The sequence below is a fragment of the Adiantum capillus-veneris genome, chromosome 2 (assembly GCF_014529385.1).
Source record: "Adiantum capillus-veneris isolate H3 chromosome 2, ASM1452938v2, whole genome shotgun sequence".
NCBI lineage: Eukaryota > Viridiplantae > Streptophyta > Polypodiopsida > Polypodiales > Pteridaceae > Adiantum > Adiantum capillus-veneris.
The window spans coordinates 77,562,647-77,571,090 of NC_140932.1; positions in this window are offsets into that span (position 1 = coordinate 77,562,647).

Genomic DNA, 8,444 nt, shown 5'->3' on the forward strand with positions numbered 1-8,444 from the left:
GGCTTTGTTTTTACAATCTGGAAGTGCCATTGCACCCCGGCTTCTGAAACTAGAATAACTACTCATTACAAATGACGTTTATAGCCATAATCCACATCATTTCATAACTCGCAGAAGAGAAGACTTTGGTACGAAACTTGAGTTATGTTGTGTTGTTGACCCAACGGTCAACATTCCCCCCTTCCGCGTTCATGTCGTCCCCGACATGACCTGATTGTCGATGGCGATGTGGTCTTTGCTGTTGTTTTTTTGTTGGAAAGAAAGTATAGACTATAGCCTTTGCAGTAGCTTGTCTTGTTCATCCAATCCGATGTACATAGTCTTCACATGATTCAGGAAAATCATAATTGATGACGAACTTTATGCCTTTCACATCCACGCTCCGAGTTGCAGCATCTGTTTCTATCATTATAGGTCTACGGCCAGATCTAAATTCAAAAAGAACCCAATGTCGTTTAACTTGACTCTTATCATCATGGATAGAGAAAGCTCCATCCATCATTTGCTCTAGCAAATCTGTGAATTCGGAGTATTTGTGATTCTCAGAAACAACTTCTACAATCTGTAGAATTAAGTGATTGGCTTTCTGATCTTGTGAGCCAATGACAACTTTGTAAGGATTTTGTAGAAATTATATGGCTAAACCCTTAACTTCTTTAGGCCAAGTTGCACTCCAATGCAAAGTCTGTCTGTTAGGCCGAATCCAGGACTTAATTATTCTAATTTGAGGTTCAAAACCCTTCCGAGCATTCGATGCGCATTATCAAGGACAAGCTTTTGAGCCCTCTGATTACTTTTATGTCTGCTCTTTGTCATTGAGGACTTCTTTGTTCTTGAGTTATGTTGTGTTGTTGACCCAGCGGTCAACACTTTGTTGTTGTTTTGGCTTCATCTGTTGCACTGCTTGTATCTTTGTCAAACCACAACAAGAACTATGATCCATTAGAGCGGACATCTATCATCATAACCATTCATCTTTTGAGATCCTCTGATTACTTTTATGTCTGCTCTTCTTCATTGGGGACTTCTTTGTTCCTGTGCAATCATGTTGTTAGTGTTGTCTGCAGCTTTGTCATTGTAGGCCATTCTTTGACTCGCCATTGAGGAGACGTATGCTATGATCTGAAATTGGTGCTCCAATTCATTTGTCAATTGATTTGAGTAGCATTTCCTTATTGTTGATGTAGAAGGAATATGTACAAGAGGATGGTGATAGGTGTCTTTAGATTAGGGTCTAAAACCTGGATGACCAAAGGGAAAAAACCCGGTGGGAAAAAAATGCCTTTGGTATTCCCTCTTATTGGAGTTGAGCAGTTGAACGTGAAGTACATGTTCATGAAAGGTGAGTGCTTGGGTGAAACACGGAAAGAGTGCCTGATGCAAGTGCCAATTATGGGACACTCTATATACATATGAGAAATTTGTCAACAAAAGCATGCAATGTGAAAGAAGGAGATGATGGGTGTTTCGAGGAATAAATGTAGCACGTGTGACATCAAAAGATGTCTTAATAGCTTCCACCTTTCCAAGAAGGGTTTTCGATGTAGAAGTTTCTTCACTCGTATCTCATTGTGCTCAGTGAGTGTCTTTTGGACCTTCTCTTTCACTTCACCAGACTTAAGTGCTTAGACTTCGACTCTTTTGCTCATCTATACCAGCATGAGTGACACAACGTAAATATGCTCAACTCTTCCAGCTTGAGCAGTACCTAGAATAGCTAAGACGCTTAGACCACAGAGAATATTACTTGAAGCTTTGGGATTAACACCTCACTCATTTTGTGGCTTAGCCACTCGACTCTGACTTTTATGACTTGTTGGTTTCCTGTTGACACTGCTTTGTGACAAGTTCTCAACATTGCTTTGTGACAAGTTCTTCGACTGTTGTAGTGGCTGCTGAGACATACTTCGTGAAGTTTCATAGTTTCCCTGTACCTTCTTCTTTTTGTAGTGCTCAGGCCTCTCGTCAGTCTTTTCTTCATGTGGATTATGGATTTTTTAATTTTTTTTCTTAATAATAAACAAAGAAAATCTTAAAACAACTCAACAAAAGAAAAATCATTCAAATAGAAATCTAAATGCTATGTACACTATACACATGTCCCTAGGGGCTCATATATGGATTTTGTCCCCATACTCCTCTGTAACTCTACTATGAGGGCATATACTCTAAATTTCGTCAAAAAATTATCACAATAAAACGCAAAAATTCAATGCATCTTACAAAACATTGCCCTCTAATAGTCATAATGTTAGGTCCGCATTCAAAATGACTCCCCCCTTCCTATTTGGAGTCATCCTTTACGACGACAGGGTATCACAAAGAGTATGTGTTGTGCTTGGGCAATTAAAAGTTGTGCCTATGCAAGCCTTATAATGTAGCCCTATTATGCATACATAGTCAATGCATGGAAAAGATTTATGTTGTGCAAGATATGGGTATAAGCAATTTTCTTATTGGCATTTGCTGGCGAGGCTTCCTATTCTAAGCAATGTAATGGTCTTTGAAGCTCCTGTATCGTTGCTTGATTGAAGCGACTTGCTCTCTTCTAACTGTACTGTAATCGTAGGAAGAATTGTAAGAATTCAAGCGGCGATGCACTGACAACAGTTTTGTTGTTCTTCTTTGGGACCCATTTCTTTGCGATTATTGGCTGTTTTGTTGCTGGCTCTCGTTTGGGAACCCATACTTGCCCATGCTTCGTTTGTGTTTGAAGAGACTTCTTTGGGATCCACCTTTTTGTTGTGTGAGTCGACAGTGGTCTTTGCTTCGGCCCTTGTATGCTTGGTTGGTGATGGGATTCAGGCTTTGAAAGTTGATACTGTGGTTGTTTTGGAATCCAAATGAATTCCTAACTTTTTTGTGCTTGAATCAACTTCTTTGGAGCCCAAACCTAAGTTGTGAAAGCTTGCAATTTTGTGATATTCTTACCCGTTCGTGCACGCTTTCCTTGTTTTTGTTTTGGTTTTGGATCTTGTAATTTGTCATTAGAGATCTTTTTCTTCTTGATCCATATCTGTTTTTGGCCGATCTGGCTTTTTGGTATCCAGATTTGTCGAGCTTTTTGGCTTTGACTTTTTGTCCTGTTCTTTTGACCCGTCATGGTTGTTGTTGAAGGGGTTGGTGATAGTGATGGCCTGAGTTGATGATAGGGGATGTCGTAAGATTCATCACTATCGCTACAATCCTCAGCAAGGTTGACTTCTTGTACTTTCCCTTGATTTTTTGGCTGGTAGTGGAAAGTTACTATCTGTTTGCTCGTGGGTGGTAGTTTCTTGGAGGACTTTTCTAGCCCATTGATTAGAGCATTGTTAGCTCGTTTCTCTGGTCGCTTTCCTCCTAGCTGAGTCTTTGCATCCTTATAAGGAGCCATGTATGAGGATGCTTGTGGTGGCTGTGTCTTCACGGAGGACTTTGGAATCCACTTTTGATGCACTTTATTCGTGTAGCGATGACATTGATTCCCGGGCCGTTGATCTTCTTGAAGCTCGAAGTGTTCTACAGAGTCATAGAACTCGTCGTCTTCTTCATCTTTTGATTCTCCACATTTCTTTGTTTGCTCCTTATTTCGAGAGATTGTTGATGTCTGGATCTCTTTGTTTTCCTGGATTACACTCAGTGCAAAATAAGGAACGACATCATAGCCATTTTCATTACAAAACTTTTTTGTGGGAGCATCCTCCACGGTGCACACGTCCAGAGTAGCCAAGATGTGTTCCCATCCAAAAGGCTCTAACTCTCTTCAAGAAATGGTTCTGGGATATAGTCCATATCCTCTATAACACGCTCTAGGATACATTCCTCACGTTTCATGCTATCACATTGTGAAGCTCCACACATCACAGTTCTTTAGGCTTACCTAACGAAGCTGGAAGTTCTGATCCTGCTACTGTGGTGGAATCAAACTCCTCAACCGGTGTTCTCGTCACATCCCTATAGCTATGGTCCCTCAAGTTTATCTTTGTTATGGTTTCCATATGTCTCAGGTATCCATGGTCATAACCCCAATCTTGGACCATTTTCAATTGTCGCATGAATGGTCTTCCCAGAATGATGTCATAGTTGTTCTTCTTGCCAAAGTTAACAACAGCAAAAGTGTGTTCATATTCAATGCCACAAGAAGTAACAAGTACTTTTTCTAGCAGTCCTAGGGGCTTTTTCTTGTGTCCGTCTGCAAGCTGCAGGGTCATTCGTGTGGATATCAAGGCAGGTTTTCCCCATTTTTTCCAAACCTCTTTGGTTGCAATGGCCACACCAGCTCCACTTTCAAAGATTGCCATGGTTTTTCACAGGAAGGGTGGTGTTTCCCTCTTCTCCCTCGTAATACTCGCCTACCTTGTTTAATGGCACTGGCCTAGTATTTAGTTGAGGCATTTCAAGCTCTTTGATGCCTTCCTCGATTTGAGTCATTGGGGTTTTTACACCAAATTTCTCTAGACATTTACCCACATTAGCCCACATGTTTGGTATTATTCTGAGCAACTCGGATAACATTATTGTACAGGTGACTGGGGTAGATAGAATATCTACTAGCCCCTTTGAATCGATGGCCTTGTTGGGAGACAGTCTCTGTGATGGGACTGCAACCACATCTGACTTGGTCTCGTACTCTCCCATGTAGGACGGTAGTGTTCTTAGAGAATGGGGTTGACTATCCATAGATTGTACAGATCCTTTGTCGCCTCAATACGATCGCACTTCTAGATTCATTTGAGATCCAGTCTCAAATTCCTCTATTGATGGTAGAAACACGCCTCGTTCATCACCAGTCTTGTCTACTCGTCTTCTTAGGTCATCGGCTTCATTGGCCTCTCTGACTTGTTTCCACAATTCATCAAGACCATCTATCTCTTTACAATCCTCAAGTATAGCTTGGTGAAATCCCTCGGAAGAGTTATCTGTGGTATTCAGTACTATCCTTGGTTCTAATGCTGGGTCTTTGAGGTTTGGTCTGTGCTCATGACTAGAATCTGTCTCTTTTAGTTCCTGGTTTGGTGGGATTACTTGTGTAGGCATGACACGGATCACATCCTCAAGTTTTGCAACTTGTGGTTCTAGTAAAGCTTGGGCAGTTTGAATCATTTTCTGGCACATTTCAAACCTTTGCTTTTCTAGTTCCGTATAGGGATATGTCATCCACATGTGTTCTTGGGTTTGGTTGTTTTTGAGCCTCGCATCATAGGCTTTCAAGAGGGCATCTAATGTCTCATTAACCTTCTCTGCCAACACAGATCCTCCTGAACTAGCACTTCTCGGTTTCTCATCCGTGGATGGTTCTTCTAGAGGTTTGATCATCTGTGTAAGAGAAGGTGCCTCCTTTTCCTCATGTTGTTTTATCTTCTCCTCAGCTTCGGTAAGCTTCTCAGCTAGGGATTTTTGCTCTCGTTCTGCGTGCTTTCATCCTAGTCTTTCTAGCTTTCCAACTATTTTGTTTGCTCTTGGTTTTCTGACTAGGTGCGTCTGTCTTTGGTCCATTATTTGTCTTTGGACTCATGTCACTTTCCGTGTTCTTTGTCTCTGGATTCTCATCAGCTTTCTTTTGAGCTTGTGCTCTCGTAACCACTTGAACTGGTAAGACGTTTTCATTTTCTGAGCTACTAGGGAGCTGAACAATCCCTGATACATTTGTCGTGATTTTCCTGATTTGGTTTGGTTTTTTCAGGCAATCGGGGATCAAGTGAGTGATGCCACACTCAAGACAATAGGCATTTACTTCAGTGATCTCCGTATGAGCACATTGTTTGACCAAATGGTTGTCACGACTTTTGTGACAATGTGTCTCTGGTTGAGGAGATTCTTTTAGCATTTCCTCTTGGCTATAAGCAAGTTTTGACCTAGATAAGCCGCTATTTGCAATGAATCGCAATGTCCTTTCATCCATTTCATACCTTCTTTCTTTCGACTGAAACCCAGGAGGTGGAGGTTGTACCGGCCTCACCACTCCATGTGTTTCTCTCACATTTTGTTGCTTCCAAGGGTAATACTCACTTTGGTTGCTATACCACATTGTAGCTTTATTTGATGCTTCCATCATTGGCATGTATCTCATGTCTACCTGCATTCTAGCACCTGGCAGCGGAGGTTGTTGTCCTAAGACAAGCTGTGGCCTTAAAGCTCCTACTAGTCCTGGCGCATTCCTTGTAATGTATCTAGATGGAGTAGGTGCTTCTGGAACAGGTTGTACATACCTCTCCCTAGCATTTTCCATGCTATAATAGCACTCTTCCCCCGTATGGTTCGTCCATTTTCTCTCAATTTCACACCACTTCGGCTCTCCCGAATCAGACCTTACAAGAGGAATCAACCTCTTGACCAAGTCGTAGATAAGCTTTTCTTGATCAATAGGTGCCGTTGGCTTGGCAATGGACTCATTTATCTGTGAAACACTGTGCTGAGAGGATGTGTCATCTCCTTGACTCTTTAAGTCCTTTTCTTTGTATGCCTCATAGTTATCCACTAGATAAAGAGCTTCTTTGATCAACTCGTTTAGAGTCATCCTCCTTATCATATGCAGATCCTTCTGAAGGCCCGCATGTCTCATTCCCTGGATAAAGATCAACATCAGTCGTGCTTGCGTAGGTAATTCCGCTCTCGGACAGAGCTTAACATATCTCTTGAGCCGTAATGATGCTTTTCGTACTCATTCATTCTCTTTCTGTTTGAATCTATGGATTTGCGAGACCGTGTTGTGAGCAATGCCTTTTGGCGAGAATTCTTCAATAAACTCCTCAAACAGCTCATCTAGGGTCTCAAAATCCCATTTTCCCACCGAGTCGAACCATGTAGCTGCATCATCTTCTAGAGTCAATCCAAATCCCGCAAACTGTGTCGCAAAATCTAAAACTTCCTCTACTCTAATCACTCTTCTAAAAGCCGCTACGTGATCTCTCGGATCTTTATCTCCGGAGTATTTTCTGTTTATCCATTTCTGGACTTGGGATGGTCTAAATCGTCGATTGTCTACAAGTCTAACCAGAGACTCTCCCAATCCTTCTCTCGTTATCGCTCTTGAAGGGAATCCTGGTGGCTCTCTTCTTGGAATTCCTATAGGAATTCTCGTGTTTGGTGGAGGCATTTGTGGTCCTTCATTGACCAAATATCCACCTCTTTCTAGTACAGTCTGTGGATTTGTGTTTTCTACAAATCTGTATTCTCGTCCATACTTGTCGACAACTATAGATCTCCATTGACAGTCGACTCCATATGGTAGACATATAAGAGCTTGTAATCCGTTATCTCTTCTAGGTATGGATCTGAGCACCTATAAAGATTGACCTCATTGTCGTCAGTGTATCTATATAGTCCTTCACTCTCATGACCAATCATCCAAACTCTCTCAAGAAGATGGGTCTTATCAATTGCAAGTTTGGAAGATCCATTGTGGGAGGATATTCCTCTATCGTCGGGATCTCCAAGCTTGTGTAAGCTGCGTTTGAATCTAGGGTAGACATGATTTCTGGGCTTAAGAGCTTTTGCTTGGTTCAAGTAGACTTAGTCCACTGTCTACTTAAGAGCTTTTGCTTGGTTCAAGTAGACTTAGTCCACTGTCTACTTGACACATAGTGCTTTGGTTAGGGAAAAGTCGAAACTATGTCCAAAACCGCAACCGTTTCGTCACAATTCTCGCAAATTGTCGCTTTCAGACACCCCTAACTTGCGGATGTATTTTGAGGCCTCAAACGACGTTTTTTTCAAAGTTGAACTAATTGGTTACCGTAAACATACATCTAGTTCAAGTTTTGCTCTAAGATCTGTAGAGCCGCTCTCAGGCTACGTTTTGATATAAAAACTTTTCCGATCCTATACCGTTTGTGAAAGTTATGGCCAAAATAGTGAAATGCAGTTTAGAATGGTCAAAATGAGTCCAAATTCATTTTGAAAAGAAGATTTGGGATCTCTGTGACACTGTGAACACTTCTGTATGGTCAAAAGTACAGTTGGACCCTAAAACTGGCCTAGAGACATCCTACGCATAGGATGTCTATATGCTCAGAATTTAACAAAATTTGGTTCAGAGACTCTCCTTAAGTCTAGCAACACAATGGTATGCTCAGAATTTTATTTGGACCTAAAAATGGCCTTGAGACATCCTACACGTAGGATGTCTTTTTGCTCAGAATGACTTGAAATTTTCACCTCAGCTTCTCCTTGATGTGCTAAACTCACAGCTATTTTTACTTTTTGATTCTGACACCTATAGGTTGGTCAAATGATCAAGAATCTGTTCCAAAAGCCTGATGTCTGTTCTGATGAATTCCCAAGTCAAATCAACTCCAAATTGGACCAAATTTGACTAGGAGGCTTGCCTAAGGATATACAACACCCTGCTATGTCCACAGTTTGAATTTGGCCTCTAAATCATGCCTTAGACATCCTACGCGTAGGATGTCTACTGCTGATTTTTTTGAGACTGAAGTGTCCCTGATGCTTTCTTATGCTCTCAG